Source organism: Chiloscyllium punctatum, chromosome 40 (genome assembly GCF_047496795.1).
Source record: "Chiloscyllium punctatum isolate Juve2018m chromosome 40, sChiPun1.3, whole genome shotgun sequence".
NCBI lineage: Eukaryota > Metazoa > Chordata > Chondrichthyes > Orectolobiformes > Hemiscylliidae > Chiloscyllium > Chiloscyllium punctatum.
Genome location: NC_092778.1, coordinates 41,954,699 through 41,971,670, shown reverse-complemented (window position 1 = coordinate 41,971,670; position 16,972 = coordinate 41,954,699). Strand labels below are relative to the sequence as shown.

The following is a 16,972-nucleotide window of genomic DNA, read 5'->3' as shown; positions in this document are numbered from 1 at the left end:
TAAAGACAACAACTGTAAAAAGTGTACCTTATTCCTCAGTGTCAGCCTGGGTTCCATGCTGAAGTCTCGGAATAGGCTCCTTCAGTGGATAAGAATGATATTGACATTTCTGCCATAATGATCAAAAACTAATCTTTCCCAGTTAATTATTGATTTCATTTTTCTTTTTTTAAAGGGGTTAAGTACTGAGTTTATATGCAGAGAGATATTCCTACAGAAAGGTCAAATACAAATCAGAAAAGTCAAATACAAATGAACTTAACTAATCACATGGTTTTGATCTTGTCAACAAACAACAAAGGAACCACCTCACCCCATTTAAAGTAGATTTACAATGATGTTGCTAGAATTGGAGGGTATGAGCTGCAGGGAGGTGCTGATGAGGCTGGGGATTGTTTCCCTGGAATGTTGGAGGCTGAAGGGTGACCTAAAACAGGTTTATAAAATCAAATGGGGCGTGGTTAGGTTGAATAGCAAAGGTCTTTTCTCCAATGTTGGGGAGTCTAAACTAGAGGGCATAGGTTTGAGAGAGGAAAGATTTAAAAGGGACCTGAAGGCAGCTTTTACATGCAGAGGGTCATGCATGTGTGGAATGAACTATCAGAGCAGGTGGTGGAAGAAATACAATCAGAACATTTAAAAGGCATCTGGATGGGTACATGAATAAAAAGATTAGAGGGATATGAGCCAAATGCTGGCATATGAGACTAGATTAATTTAGGATATCCGGTCAGCATGGATGTGTTGGACTGAAGAGTCCGTTTCTGTGCTGTAATTCTTTATGACTCTGTATGGCCCTTCATCATCTGCTGGTTTTTATATTTCATATCACTTTGTGATAAAGCCATTCCAGTAGTTTTCTTTTAAAAATGTTTGCTACCTTGAAGCACTGATTTCAACAATGCCTGAGGAACATGGCCCTCGAAGCCTCCTGCTGTCAGGGATGATCAGTGCCAGTACATCTGCATGTGTGAAGCTTAGAAACACTGACATACACAAAATGATAGTAGGGATTGTATATAGATCCCAAAACTGTAATGGTAATGTTGTGGAAGGCAGTAATCAGGAAATTAGAGATGTAAGAAATAAAGGTGCAGTTGTAATTATGAGTGACTTTAACCTGCATATAGGTTGGGCAAATCAAATCAGTAACAATACCACAGAGAAGGAATTCTTTGTCGTTTTCTGGATCAATATGTTGAGGAGCAAGCCATCCTAAATTGGGTATTGTGTAATGAGAAAGGAATAGTCAGCAAGCTAGCTGTGTGAGGGCCCTTAGGGAAGAGTGAACATAATATGACTGAATTTCCCAGTAAGATGGAAAGGGATGTAGTTGATTCTGAAGCGAGGCCCCGAATCTAAACAAAGGAAACTGCAGTACTATGAGTTGTGAGCTGGCTACGATAAGTTAGAGAATGTTACTTAAAGGAGTGATGGTGGATAGGCAATTGCAAACATTTGATGAGTGCATGGAGAACCTGCAACAATTGTTCATCCCTGTCTGGCAGAAAAACACAATGGGAAAGGTGGCCCAACCATGCCAGCAAAGAAAAGTAGTGATAGTATTAGATCCTAGAAAGGGGCATACAAATTCGTGAAAATAAGCAGCAGAACTGAGCACTGGAAGCAGGTTAGATTTCAGCAAAGGAGAACAAAGGGATTGATTGAAAGGGGGAAAATAGAGCATGAGCATAAGCTTGTGGAAAACATACAAACTGACTGTAAAAGCTTCTGTAGGTATGTGAAGAGAAAAAGATTAGTGAAGACAAATGTAGCTTTTTTACAGTTAAAAACAATGCCCACAAACTCTTCAAATCCTTCCTGTATTTAGACTTTTATTATCTTTAGTTTTGTTGAAAGTTGCCATCTGTCTTGATGAAACTGTTCGTGGGTCACTGATCTGTTATTTGCTCAGCTGTAACTCAACAGTCACTTCAAAATGTTAGATTGGGGATTGGAGACATCGTGAGTTTAAATGCTTTACAACAGGCAAAACCCTTGGGATCTGCAGTTCTGTGTTTCTAAATAGTGAACAACAGCTTGTTCTAATAAATTATTTGGCCCAGCTGTTTTACATTACTTCATTGTACAATCTTAAGTCATGCAACTGATTCTCCGGGACTATAGATTGACTTGATCTCTTGGGCCCCTGTGTTCCTTTTTCCCTCAACAAGCAAAGCAGGCATTTTACATGTAGCTCTGAATTAAGTGAACTTACTGAGCTACCAAGCACTACTGCAGCCATTGAAAGAAAATTTTTTTCTAGGACAAATTATATTTCCGGAAAAAGATTATTTTCTGATCAATCCATGGTGTCAATAGAATATCAGCAATAACTTGCATTTATGTAAGTTCTTTAAAATTGCAAACTGTTGCCAGGTGTTGCACAGACACAAGAAGAATGATACTCTAAAAGTGCAGCTTTAGCAGTTGGTGAATTGAGTCACCTTGTTTAACATTCCAAGACAGCAGTGCAGAATGTCTGCAAGAAAGTGATATTGAGACTCAATTACTATCCTGCAACAGATTTGGTCACTCTTTGCAACACTCTGAGGACAAAAGAGCAGGTGCAAAGTAAGTCATTTCCAATCAGAAAATTGGCAATACACATCAAGCACCACATACCAGCTACAGTTTTATAATAGTTTACGTACAGAGAACTTCAATGAAACGGACTATTAGGCCCAATTGGTCTACACCAAACTTTGCTCCCCATGCTTCACCAGACTGGATGGAGTGTACAATAGGTCAGCATCACTGTGAAACAGACTGGGAGAGTACACATACATAAGCAATGAGATGGCAGATAAAACCAGAGGCAGAGAGCCCTTTCAACCTATTTCTACCTGTCAGAGCTGAAGCAAGACTTCATTGAAAAAAAAAGGTAGATGTGGTGAGTATTCCTTCCAATGTCCCTTTTGATTGGCCAAGTTGTTTAAATGAGGAAATCCTCTTTTAAAATATTTAAGATATGAATTAAATAAAAAATTGAATAGAGATGACTGGGCAGACAACATGCTTCAGCCATAATATGTGGGAGCTGCTGGATACCTGTGTGATCCACAGTGACCACATCTGCAGCAAGTCTTGGCTGCTCAAGGAACTTTGACTCATAGGTGATGAGAATTCAATTGATGGTAATCTTATTGTGTCATACAAGCTTCTGATGGGGTCTTAATAAGGGAGATGTTGAGAAGATACTTCCACTAGTGAGGAATCTCGAACTAGGAGACATATTATAGATTAAGGGAACACTCATTTAAAACTGAGGTGCAAAGGAATTTTTTAGTTGGTAGTGACTGTCTGAAATTCTCTACACCAGAGAATTGTGATGGTGAGGTCACTGAAGATATTTATATTCTTAGAAATATCAAGGAGTGAAGGGCTGTGAGGAGCTGACCTGAAAAGGGAGTTGAGGCTTAGGGCAATGATTTTGTAGAATGGTGGGGCAAGTTTGAAAGGCTGATTGGCCTGCTGCTATTTTTATGTTCTTAAATTAACCTCCTGTTATCCTACTTAATCCACAGCTGACCAGAACCTCTCGCTAACTTTGAATGTGTATACTATTTCCCTTCTTAGCCCATTTTGTTCATGTGGTAAAGTCTGGTGTCAATTTCCATCATGGCGTCATCTTTGTGAATTCCTTTAAATCCTGTTCATGACTTTGACATTCTCCTTAAAGTAAGGCACCCAAATATAAACACAATTTAGGCTTTACATTAGTTTTGATCTTTTGGGTGGTGCTCTAATTATGAAATAACGCAGGATCCTCACTTGCTGCGATACTACAGGTACATGTGTGAATGATGTCTTTACAGGACAAAAACAAAATACTGTGAATGGTGAAAATGTGAAATTTAAGAAGAAAGTTCTATAAATGATTAGTAGGTCTGGCAGCATTTATAGATAGTTAATGTTTCATGCCAATGAAAAGGTCAGGAAAAGGTTAAAGATGTAAGATGTTTCAAGCAAGTACATACGCAGGAAATGTTGCAGGGGCAAGGGACTAAGGGGGTAAAAGGGATTTTATGATAGCTGGAAGGTCATGAGAGATTAAACAACATTTATAAAGTAACAACAGATAATATACTGTCAGGTTTAAAACAAACGTTGTGACTTCAATACTCTAGAGCGGGTGTAAATAGGGAAAAGTCGAACCATAAATAGAATCTGTTCAAAAAAGAAGAAAAAGGTTTTAATCTGAATCGAACTCAATATTGAATCAGGTAGATGTTGAAGTGCTTGCTAAATGTTTCCAGCTATTTCTGTGTTTAGTTTTTAGTAGACGTTGGGTAATGTTAAATACACAATAGCACTTAGAGTTAGCAGACCTGGGGAACGGAAATGAACGGAGGTGTAATGGGGAAGTCATTTTGAGATTTGATTTATACAACTAGTGTTTACTGTATGGGGTACTTTGATCTCTGGGCCTTGATGGATACATTGTTTACCTAAAATTGACAGTCTCCCTCAGACTAATGTAGTTAATAATTCTTGTGTTACTGTGGAGAAAGACATGAAGACTTGGGAACTTGGGGAAGTTATTGGCCATATCTTGAGGACAGTCCATATCACAGTAGAGGAGGTATTGGATGTATTAGAATGTATGAAGGTGGATAAATCTCACGGTCTGACCAGATATATCCAAAAACACTGCAAGAGGCTAGAGAAGAAATTGCAGGAGCCCTGGCTGATATTTTTGCATCATCGTTAGCCACGAGTGAGGTCTTGAAGGACTGGAGGGTAGTGAATGTTATGACATTATTCAAGAAGGGCTGCAAAGAAAAACCTGGGAATTATAGACTAATAAGGTTAACATCTGTGGTAGGTAAGTTACTTGAGAAGATTCTGAGGGATAAGATATACATGCATTTGGAAAGACAGGGTTTGATTAGGAATAGTCAGCATTGCTTTGTGCATGGAAGATCATGCCTCACAAATTTGTCAGAATTCTTTGATTGAAATGACCAGAAAAGTTGACGAGGGTAGGATAGTAGACATAGTCTATATGGATTTCAGAAAGGCCTTTGATAAGGTTCCCCATGGTCGGCTGCTCTGGAAGGTTAGATTGCGTGGAATCCAGGGCAAGCTGGCAAATTGGATACGATGGTAGGAAGCAAAGAGTAATAGAGGAAGGGGGCTTGTCAGGGGCCCATTGCTGTTTGTTATCTATATTAATGATTTGGATGAGAGTGTACAAGGCATGATTAGTAAGTTTGCAGATGACACGAAATATGTGATATCGTGGACAGTGAGGAAGGTTATCATTAATTGCAGCAGCAGCTTAATCAGCTGGGGAAGTAGGCTGCGAAATGGCAAGTGAAGTTTAATATAGATAAATGTGAGGTCTTGCATTTTGGAAGTCAAATAAAGAGGGGAGTTTCTTAGTGAATGGTATGGCCTTAAGGAGTGTAGTGGAACAGAGGGATCTTGGAGTTCAGGCGCATGGTTCTCTGAAAGTGGAGTCACAGATTGACAGGGCAGTGAAGAAGGCTTTTGGCACACTGGCCTTCATCAGTCAGGGCATTGAGTACAGAAGTTGGGAAGTTATGTTGCAGTTATACAGGATGTTGGTGAGGTCACACTTGAAGTATTGTGTTCAGTTTTGGTTATCTTGCTATAGGAAGGATGTTATTAAACTGGAAAGAGTGTGAAGAAACTTATGAGGATGTTGCTAGGACTAAAGGGTCTTAGTTATATGGAGAGGTTGGACAAACTAGGATTTTTTTTCTTTAGAGCCTAGGAGACTAAGGGGGGATCTTAGATCATGAGAGGCATGCACTCAGTTTTTTTGTCAGGGTTGGGGAATCAAGGACTAAAGGGTATCAGTTTAAGGTTAGAGGGGAAAGAATAGAGTCATATAAAGATGTACAGCACGGAAACAAACCCTTTGGTCCAACTCGTCCATGCTGACCAGATATCCTAACCTAATCTAGTCCCGTTTGCCATTACTTGGCCCATATTGGTCTGAACACTTCCTGTTAATATACCCATCCAGATGCCTTTTAAATGTTGTAATTGTACCAGCCTCCACATTTCCTCTGGCAGCTCATCCCATACATGCACCAGCGCCCTGCATGAAATAGTTGCCCCATAGGTCCCTTTTAAATGTTTCCCCTCTCACCCTAAACCCTCTAGCTCTGGACCCTGCCCCCCCCCCCCCCCCCCACCCCAGGGAAAAGACTTTGTCGATTTACCCTATCCATGTCCCTCAAGAATTTATAAACCTCTATAAGGTCACTCCTCAGCCTCTGACGCTCCAGGGAAAATAACCCTGACCCATTCAACCTCACTCTGTAGCTCAAATCCTCCAACTCTGGCAATATCCTGCAACGTTGTTACACAGAAGGTGGTACGGGTATGGAATGAGCTGCCAGCGGAAGTGGTTGAAGTGGGTACCTTAACACCATTTAAAAGGCATTTATACAAATACTGGATAGGAAAGATTAAGAAGGATATGGGCCAAGTGCGGGAAAATGGGGTTTGAGTGGATGGACATTTTGGTCGACGTGAACCAGTTTGGGCCAAAGGGCCTGTCTCCGTGCTGTCGGACTTTACGATTCTGTGACTATGATGAAAGGAAGAAACAGCATCCGCCGTTGATCTCAGTTATAGTGACGGGCTCAGCAAGAGTCCAAAAGTTGTAAAAATCACATCTGAACTGACAAAGGAGAGCAACGGGTGTTGGGCGGCACGTTGGCACAGCGGTTAGCACTGCTCCCTCACAGCACCAGAGACCTGGGTTCAATTCCCGTCTCAGGCGACTCTCTGTGTGGAGTTTGCACGTTCTCCCCGTGTCTCCGGATGCTCCGGTTTCCTCCCACAGTCCAAAAACGTGCAGTTTAGGTGAATTGGCCAAGTTAAATTGCCCGCAGTGTTAGGTGAAGGGATAAATGTAGGGGAATGGGTCTGGGTGGTTTGCGCTTCGGCGGGTCGGTGTGGACTTGTTGGGCCGAAGGGCCTGTTTCCACACTAAGCAATCTAATCTAAAACACTTCTTCAGTGGGTTTTGGGGAGGGACAACGTCGAAAAAGAGGAATGGTAGTTAAATTTGTAACAAATTTCCACAGTTGTCTCAACGGTTAGCTTCGAAACCTCCGTTGTGTTCCGCAGCCAACTCCGAGTTACGGTTCTGAAGAGTATTTGGACATAACACTTTCTGTTTCTCTATCCACTGATGCTGCCATATCTGCTGAGTTTATTCAGCACTTTCTGATTTTATTTCAGATCTCCCGCATCCACCGTATTTTAAATTTATCCGAGTTACAACTGTAGGTCGAGATTATAAAGGGTTGTTGTCTTTGAAAAGGCGTCAGGGTTGGAACTGAAGTAATTTCTGATTTGCTGCCTTCTCTCTCTCTCTCTCTCTCTATTGCTTCAGTGCTGCCGGTTCCCAGGTCACCGTGCCCAGGCTGGGAAGGGGCCAGCGTCTCGCGTCACCGGCTCCACTTCAGGAGGAAATGGTTCACTTTCCCTTTTCTTAGACCCGTAGGCTGGAACAGGATCCTCCCCTCTCTGCCATTCTATCAGAATCCGGACAAAGAGTTGTTGTTCAATGAATCCCAGCGTGTCCCGTTCTGTTTCCTGTTGTCTGCGAGTTCGCTGTTCATATCACTTGCAGCTGACTTGAGGGGGCGGCTTTGTTACATTTGCTTGAGTTTTTGCTCTTCCGAAAATCTCTGCAAGTGTGAGTTTGAGTTCCGTATGGTCGATAGCTTGCCTTCCAGAGTGAGACGGGATAGCACATTGAAAGAAACGAACCCACCGCCCTGCAATTTAATCGAGAAATAGAGCGCAGGACTCAGAATTTGATCAAAGGTAAGAATCACACAGGAGCTCCATCATTCGGAATTTGTCATCATTTTGTATGTGCCCTGAAGAAGGCGCATTTTGTTCTCCGGTATCCCCATTCGAGGCCAGTTTTATAACACAGATCCTCTCTCAGGGAGTGCAATATTTTGTTTCACGACATGTTTAATTATCAGCCTGTCGGGTCCGAGCCACATTACTGACCCTCCCTCCGCAGACTATCCATATTCTCGTCTTGAGCTCACTCAAAACAACAATCAGTGTTGAAATGTCACTTGGAAGCTTAATGCTGCAGGTATCAAATCTCCTGGAACTCATTCCCCCAAGTCACACTTCCATAGAGAACCCGATGGATGCTTTATGTAAATGTAACTTTAAGTGAGTTTTAAGTTTTGCTCCTCAGTTTCAGTCACCGAGAAAATATATTTGCCAGACAATGCACGGACTAAACTCGTGGTTGCTGGGTGTACTACGCTGCTTAATTTCCAGACTTAATTTTTCCTTCATATGTTTCGTTTCTTAAACTTGTGATTCAATTTCTAAAAAAAATGACTTCCTCATATTTTAACCTGGATATTGAACAGTTGGATGGGGGAAATCACAGGCGAGTACAACCTTTCCATTTCCCTTCACCTTATGATACACGATTTGCAGCAAGTGTCACTGATCTGGGTGGAGTTCCATTCCTCCCCAATGATACTGAGGCCGAATAGAACACCCATACCAGGCAACAGGGGTTATTTTCTCAGACTCAGGTCCGCGAAGCGGATGAATTTGGGCGCTGATCTGACACAACGTGTCCCTTCGAGTTGAGCAGTAAAACAAAACTCGTCAACCGTCCGGCTCCAAATATACATGGGGTTAATTTCATTTACAATTATGCTGTCGAGAACACGTCTTGTGATTTGGTGTTCGAACCTCAATCATTGGTCTGTTCGCCTGTTTGTGTTGGAAACTCTGGAGTGTGCACACTAAGATGTGACTACTGCCTCTAAGTTATTAGCACTAATTTGTTTAACACCATGTGGGTCAGTAGTGGAAGATTTACTGGAGGTAATTTCAACTTTGAATAATGGTAATAAAATTGGGGATATCAAATTATTCACTTGCTTTGCACCGTGTAGAATTCCCTCTCTATTCAATTTTTATTTTTTCTACCTGTGGCAGCAAATTTACTCGCCAGCCCTCGCTTGGTTTGGACGCATTGATCAGTCCCAATTCACAGAATCACAGAAGTGTTACGGCGCGGAAGGGTGTTATACGGCTTGACATGTCAGTACGGGCTCTTCGAATAAGCATGATTAATTCATGTGTATTATTTTCGATGCAAATATTTGTCTGATGCCCCCTTGAGTGTCGCAATCGAACCTGCCTCCACCGACATTCCTCGGCAATTAATTCCATACCCTGACTTATTGAGTGAGAAATGTTTTTTCATATCACATTCGCTCATTTTATAAACCACTTTAAATCTATACTGCCACATTCTTCCTTTTAAAAGCCGGAGTAGCTTCTCTCTACCTACTTTATCCAGCGTGCTCGTTATTTTGAAAATCTCTATCCAATCTCCTTTTAGCCTTCTCTCCCAGGAGAACAATGGCAAATTCTCAATCTAACCTCATAATTGAAATCTCTCATTCTTGGATCCATTCTTATAAATCGTTTCTGCGTTCTTTCCAGTGAGTTCCAATTCTCAGAGGAAGTCCCGACACGAGGGGAAAATCCAAGTCATGGTTCGATGGCAGGCCATTCTCTGCTTTATTACATTTGCAGCTAATTCATATTTGGCAATTTGACCAATAATCTATTATGAGTAAGAAAATTCAGATGTGCCAAAGGAAGAGACCTTATTTAAAGGACAGTCAGCAACATTCATTTAAGGCTGTACATACCTGGTAACTATTAGAAGGGAAGCTGAGTGGGAACTACTAAAGTTAGAAGAAAGCTGACTGGAGAATTTAGTGACATCTCCCTGGAGGTGCTCCTTCAAACATCAAGGAAATTGGGGATGTATTGTGTCTTCTACTTAGACACTTCAGGACTCACAACTCCCGAGTGGAAGAAGTACATCCTCAGTGTGAAAAGGGTCTGCAAAAACTTTAGTTATATTAGTAAAGTGGGTAAACATTTATCAAATGGAGTATAGTGTGGAAAATATGAACCTGTTCACTTTGATAGTAATAATAGAAAAGTAGTATTATTTAAATTGAGAAAGCTTGCAGAACATGGTGGTACAAAGGGATTTGGCTATACTGGTGTATGAGCCACAAATAAGGTTGTATGCAGGTGCAAGAAGTGATTTCAGAGAAGTTTACTTGACTCATTCCTGAACTGAAGGGCTTATCTCATGAAGAAATGTTGAACAAGTTGGGCTTTTACTCACTGGAGTTTGGAAGAACTAGAGGAGATCTTTTTGAAATATATGATAGGGTGAAAACCAGAGGATTTTTCCTTTTATGGGGGAGACTAGAACTAAGAGGAACAGATTAAGAAGATAAAGAGTAAGCTAAGGAGAGTTTTTTTTTCCTGAGGACCATTAGCATGTGTGTCTCTTTCCAGAGAGTATTGCAGGCTGAATCATTTAATTTATTCAAGGCAAAGTTATATATCTTTTTGATAGACAAGAGACTCAAAGGTTATAGGGGGAAGACAAGAATGTGCAGTCACTACCACAATTAGTCCAGCCATGATCTAGTAGCCTACTCCTTCTCTGAAGTTGCATGCTTCTGTGGACAAATGGAAACAGTCAGCATGTTTCATTAGAAAGATGTAGCTGGAGGTAGCTGAGAAAGTCAGCAGCTATAAAATGATAATATGAATATGGGTATAATGCTGAAAGGGGCTGAAAAATGTAGTATGGCTTGGGAAGGTGAATGGCATTCTTAAAAGCAAATAGCATGATTGTATGTCCTAAATGGCATATGTGAGATATAAGGCAAAATAATTGATTCAGTTTTGGGAGTGACCAGGGACCAAGATCTGTAGTGAGATGCAGAGTTGACTCACAATGGAGGTCCAAATTTGATATCAGCACTGCTGGTAATAAATGGTGGCTTTCAGCAGGACAATTATGGTACATTGCTGGATATGCAAAGTGGCACAGACTGACCAGCATGGCTGGGCAATGAGACAAAAACAGTATGTGTTTCCAAGAGAAGCATTTCAGGATGCAATGGAGTAGAGCAGAATTGGAGGTGGTGTGACATTTATATATGGACTAATGCTGATGAAAGAGGAGGCAGCAGGAAAGCCTATCACTGCAGATGAAGTGAGTGCAGTGTTCATGAAGAGTGAATAACACAATTGCTGTTAGCAGCAAACCTTCTGTTGAGTACTAACTGTGGTGCCCTTGTGGGCCTAACTGAACACAAAATCTCCAGATCAATGAGAGACAATAGGAGTTGGTTCCAAGTGCAGCTTGTTAACATCACTCTTGTCTCTCCCACAGGACAAAAGCTGATGAGAGATTGATGTATCCAGGATCATATAAGACAACAGAGGAGGGGTCGTCACCTGACAATAAAACATCACATCAGCCTAGTGCACCCTCCACCAGCACACACATACTGACATTGACATGTGGTTAGAATGGGTGGCAGCAGATGGGTGAACTTGGCATAGATGTGTGTGAACAGTGAATGGAGATGACGAGACCTGTGCCCACTCCCTTTTTTTTATTTCAAAATATACTTTATTCATAGAAATAAATCTTTGGTACTTGTACAATTTGCCATGTCGTTCATAGATATATACATTGCATGTCTTAACATTACAAAGAACAGATTGAATTAATCAAATTTATAGTTATCCTATTTACAGTTACCTTTATTAACTAACCAGTCTCTTAGTATTTAGCTGTGGCTTCAGTGGAACCCACCTACTGAGTGGGTGCCCTGTTATATGAAAGCAAAGGAAACTTCTTTAACCCCCAGTTTATGGGGTTACCATTGTCCATTTGACTGTCCTGTCTCTGGGGTAGCTGTCTGCATCCCCATGGTGAGCACGAACTGCTGGACCTTTGCTGGGCTGAGGTAGCTATCCAGCTCCTCACTGGGGTCATTTACCCGCTCTGGTGTCATTGAGCCAAGGCAAGGGTCCGCACCGTCCAGTTCTGTGTCTGACAATGGGACTGTCAGAGGATCACAGCTCTCAGTTGCCTGTAGTTTTGGGGCAGTGGGTACCCCCTGGTTCTCACTGGGTGGAGGGTGGACTTCAGGGGGTCCGTTATTTCCTGGTTGGGAGGAAATGCCCTCCTCTTTATCCACGACACTCTGTCTCTTCTTCTGATGGTGATGACCTTCTTTGCGCCCATCTTCCCCATCCGAAGAGCTGGCCGTCCCTCCCTTGTGCAGCTGTCTTTTCCCCCTTTGCTGGGAGGCTTTGGGGGCCTGGCAGGATTTTCTCTTCCTGTTTTTAACAGGTATCCACTCCTCTGCCTGCTCGATTACCTCCTCCTCCTCCATTGCTTCCATCTGCCCAGCTAGAGCTAGGATCAGCTGCTGTGTCTCTCAACTGGCTGCCGCCTCCTCCATTCCAGCCTGTTCTTCTTTCTGGGTGCCACCAGACTGCATTGCCCTGCTGTTTGGGTGGACCTTACTGGTCTTTGGGGGTCAACAGCTCACATTGCCACCTCCAGCCATCTGTGCGCAAGTGGGCCCCCCCTGTCTTGGGCAGGTCTTGTACATTGCCCACTCCCCATCAGCTGCTGTGCTTCATGCAGATACTGAACCTTGGTGGCAGATACTTGGGCAGCAGTATGTGTTCCCAGAGGCTATACACTTCTATATGCAGATTAAGGTGCTCTGTCCATGTAGTTTTCTCCATTTAGAAATGCAAACATGGAAAGCCAGACACATTATGCCATCTAATGGATTTAACAGGTGCAAGCTGACCTTTAAGTAAACCTTAAATCACTGTGTTTATTGGGTATGCAAATGAGCCCTGTCAGCTGAATCTGTTACGTCCAATCACTCCAAATAAGCAGGGAATGGTGAGTTGGCTTTGAAAAGTTCAAGGAATGGCTTTCTGAAGCCTTTGGTATTGATGCTAAATTCATGATGCCTTTGAAGTGACACAACTTATGCATGAAGCCACAGTGATATTGGTGGCTCCTGCCCAGACGCATGAGTACTTGAATATGGCAGACCTCTCTAGGACTAAGCTATTTACTGTGCTGGAGTAGAAATGGCAGCAGACTATCTTCACGTCAGTTGGAGGCAATGATAAAGCACAATGTCGGAACACCCAGAAACACTTGTGTAAATTCATCTAATATAACTTAGGGTTGTAATGGGTGATACATTTTTAGCTGAATGCTAAACATTATATATGTGTGTAGAAAATTTAAAGCTCTTATAATGAATTTTTTAATAGTGTGGCTATTCATTTCTGCACTAATATGCTGTTATTAGATGATAAACTCTTGATCTGAAGACCTTGAAAAGATGTGTACAAAATGAAGGCAACAGTGAATATAGTCTTTGGATTGATATAGTAATGGACCACTGAAATGTTGAGGCTGTTTGGCAGAAGAAACAGGAGCAGGAATTGCCCAATAGTCCATCAACTCTGTTCCACTATTCAATAAAATCCTGGATGTCCTTGGCCTCAAATTCTTTACCCACCTCTTAATTCTTGGCTTTTCTGTAATCTAAAAATCTGTAATTCCCAGCTATTAATAAATTTAATGTCTCTGGGGTCTTACAATCACTTACAGCAGAAAAAGAGGCTTTTCAGCTGAACAGGACTATGATGTCTCTCTGGAGACAATCCAGTCAATTAGCCTGGCAATGTTATTTTCTTCAAGTGTCTATTTGATTTCCTTTTGAAATCATTAATCTTCCTTCCTTATGTGCAGCGAGTTCTGGGTCATTATCCTTTGTATGAAAATGTTTTCTCACATTCCCTCTGCATCTTTTGTTCAAAGCCCAAAATCTGTTTGCCCAAGTCCTTGCACTATCAACTTGTCCAGCTTATCCAAACTCTTTCAGATCTCCCCTCAGTCTCCTTTGCTTGAAGGAGAGCAGGTAATGAGCAAGTTAGACAAAGGAGAGCCTAGTAGATGTAATCTATCTGGATTTCCAGAAGGTCTTTGACAAGGTGCCGCATAGAAGGCTGATAAATAAGGTAAGAGACTATGTTGTTAGGGGCAAGGTACTGGCATGGATAGAGGATTGGCTTACTGGGAGAAAGTGGAGAGTGGGCATAGAAGAGTCTTTTTCAGGTTGGCAGCCAGTGACTAGTGGACGTCCACAAGGATTAATGCTGGGGCCACGAGTATTCACATTAGACATTAATGATCTGGATGAAGAAACTGAGAGCATTGTTGCTAGGTTTGCAGATGAACAAAGATACATGGAGAGTAAGGTGGAAATGAGGAGCTTCAGAAGGACTTGGACAAGCTAGGAGAGTGTGCAAAGAAGTGGCAGGTGGAATAGAATATGGCAAAGTGTGAGGTTATGCATTTTGGTAGGAAGAATAGAGGCTTGACTGTTTTCAAAATGGAGAAAGGTTTTGGAAATCTGAAGCACAAAGGGACTTCAGAGTCTTAGTTCAGAATGCTCTTAAGATTAACATGCAGTTAGCGGTTTTTTTTAATTTCAAAAATATACTTTATTCATAAAATGATTTGATGGTCTGTACCTTTGGTCATGCCATACATATGTCAACATTTACATACACAGATCAGAATTTATCATTGCTATATACAGGTCTGTGCATTTCTCAATCTTATGCACATATATTTGGCTGAGGCATCAGCAGAGCCCCAAAAAACGTCCGCATGGGCCCCCTGTTCTTCTTTAGGCAGGCCAATGTTACACGGTGGTCTTTCCCCACCGCGCCTTGGCGGCAGCTGCCCCAAGCTTCAGCGCGTCCCTCAACATGTAGTCTTGGACCTTGGAATGTGCCAGTCTGCAACACTCAGTCGGGGTCAACTCCTTCAGCTGAAAGATCAACAGGTTTCGGACAGCCCAGAGAGCGTCCTTCACCGAGTTGATGATCCTCCAGGCGCAGTTAATGTTCGTCTCGGTGTGAGTCCCGGGGAACAGGCCATAGAGCACGGAGTTCCGCCTCACGGCGCTGCTCGGGACGAACCTCGACAAGCACCACTGCATCCCTCTCCAGACTTCCTCTGCATAGGCACATTCCAGAAGGAGGTGTGTGACAGTCTCGTCCCCACCGCAGCCACTTCGAGGGCAGCGTGCGGTGCGGCAGAGAGTCCGGGCGTGCATGAAGGATCTCACAGGCAGAGCCCTTTTCACCACCAGCCAAGCCATGTCTTGGTGCTTGTTGGAAAGTTCTGGCGATGAGGCATTCTGCCAAATGGCTTTGACAGTCTGCTCAGGGAACCGCTCGACAGGATCCGCCCTCTCCTTTTCCCAAAGGATCTCAAGGACACTACGTGCTGACCACTTCCTGATGGACTTGTGGTCAAAGGTGTTTTTCCTCATAAATTTCTCCACGAAGGACAGCGGTTAGCAGTTAGGAAGGCAAATGCTATGTTAGTAATCTTTTTAAGAAGGCTAGAATACAACAACAGAAATGTACTTCTGAGGCTGTATAAGGCTCTGGTTAGCCTGCTTTTGGAATATTGTGAGCAGTTGTGGGTCCCATATCTAAGAAAGGATATGTTGGAATTGGAAAGAGTCCAGAGGAGTTTTACAAGAATAATCCTGAAGGGGTTGAAGGACTTTTCATATGAGAAATGGTTGAGAACCCTGGGTTTGTATTTGATGGAGTTTAGAAAGATGCAGTGAATCTGATTGGATCTAACATAATATTGAGGTATCTGGATAGAGAGGACTTGGAGAAGATGTTTTCCTTCGCAGGAGAGACTAGGATCAGAGGGTACTGTCTGGGTGTAAATGGGCTTAGCCTTTAGAACTGAGATAAGGAGGAATTCCTTCAGCCAGAGGGTGGTTAATCTGTGGAATTCATTGATCCAGAAGGCTTTGGAGGCCAAGTCATTTATTTAACATACACTTATTTAATGTTGTATTTAAGGCAGAGGTAGATAGGTCTTGATTATAAGAGGATCAAGGGTTATGGGGAAAAGGCAGAAGAATGAGTTTGAGAAACATATTAGTCATGATCAAATCATGGACTTGATGGGCCAAATGGCCCAATTCTGTTCCTATATCTTGGTATATGGTCTCCAACCTAATCTTGTAGCTAAAAGCTCCTATACCTGGAACAATTCTTGTAACTCTTCTCTTCACCCTTTTGAGACGTTTTACTTTCTAAAGTATAGTGACCAAAGCTAGTTTCAATTCTATAGTTGTGGTCTAACATCCCTGTTTTTGTATCCAATGCCTTTGTTTATGAAGCTCATAATTCATTATAGTTTTCTATCTATTCTTGCAATATGGTTATGGACAATCGCCCCTACCCCCCAACCCTAGTTCCCTTGTCAGTGTATACTCTTAAGAATTTTGAAAATAAGTCAAACCTATCGCTCCATATCCTACAATGTATCTCCTTGCACTTCTCAGTATTAAACTCTGTTTATAACTTATCTGCCCATTCTACCTAAGACTTGCTGCTATTTTTGTAACTCCTCTACTATTTGCAACTCTTCCTAGTTTGGTATCGTAGGCAAATTTTAAAATTTCACTCTATTTTTGAATATCAAATCATTTATGTGTGTATGTGTGTGTGCATTTATATGTGTCAAAAGGCTCTATTCTCAACTTCTAGTACCTTGTTTAAACTATTAATTGTAATTAATAATCAAGACATTCTATGTGCTAATAATATTTTTGATTAATTTAGTTATATTTAATGGTGAATAGATTTTACATTTTACAGTTCTTAATTTGAATGTCCTTGATTTGAGAAAAAAAGAAATGCTCACCAACTAATCATATACAACTTTTCACTGATTTCAATTTACATGATGTTGGTTGATTGTGAACCACAAACTCCCTCACTCCAGTCTGCTAATTTACTCACTTGCTATTCTCACTGGGCTCTCACTTTCTGGCCTGCTCTTTTACCCAGCCACTGGTCTCACTGTACTTCTGCTCCCTGACGTTCTCTTGAATTATTTGGCTATAAATTTGTCAGCTATCTTAACTAGGGCATTTGTTTAACCAGGATGGTTAGGTTTGTTGAGGCCTGGGCCCTGGAGGGGGTCTACTAAGTTAATATGGGTATATATACA

The 16,972-nt window shown here is 41.9% G+C and overlaps 1 protein-coding gene across 3 annotated transcripts in view; it reads left to right on the top strand.

The window, feature by feature from the left end:
* Positions 1-16,972, top strand: part of LOC140464494 (ankyrin repeat and fibronectin type-III domain-containing protein 1-like) — a 924,898-nt gene that overhangs the window by 24,675 nt on the left and 883,251 nt on the right. For 2 of the 3 annotated variants that reach the window (XM_072559620.1, XM_072559618.1), the window contains exon 2: positions 7,382-7,818. The exons of the other annotated variant lie outside the window; for it this stretch is intronic. The gene's annotated coding sequence lies outside the window, so the exon portion shown is untranslated. The remainder of the gene's footprint in view (positions 1-7,381; positions 7,819-16,972) is intronic. 3 annotated transcript variants of the gene reach the window in all.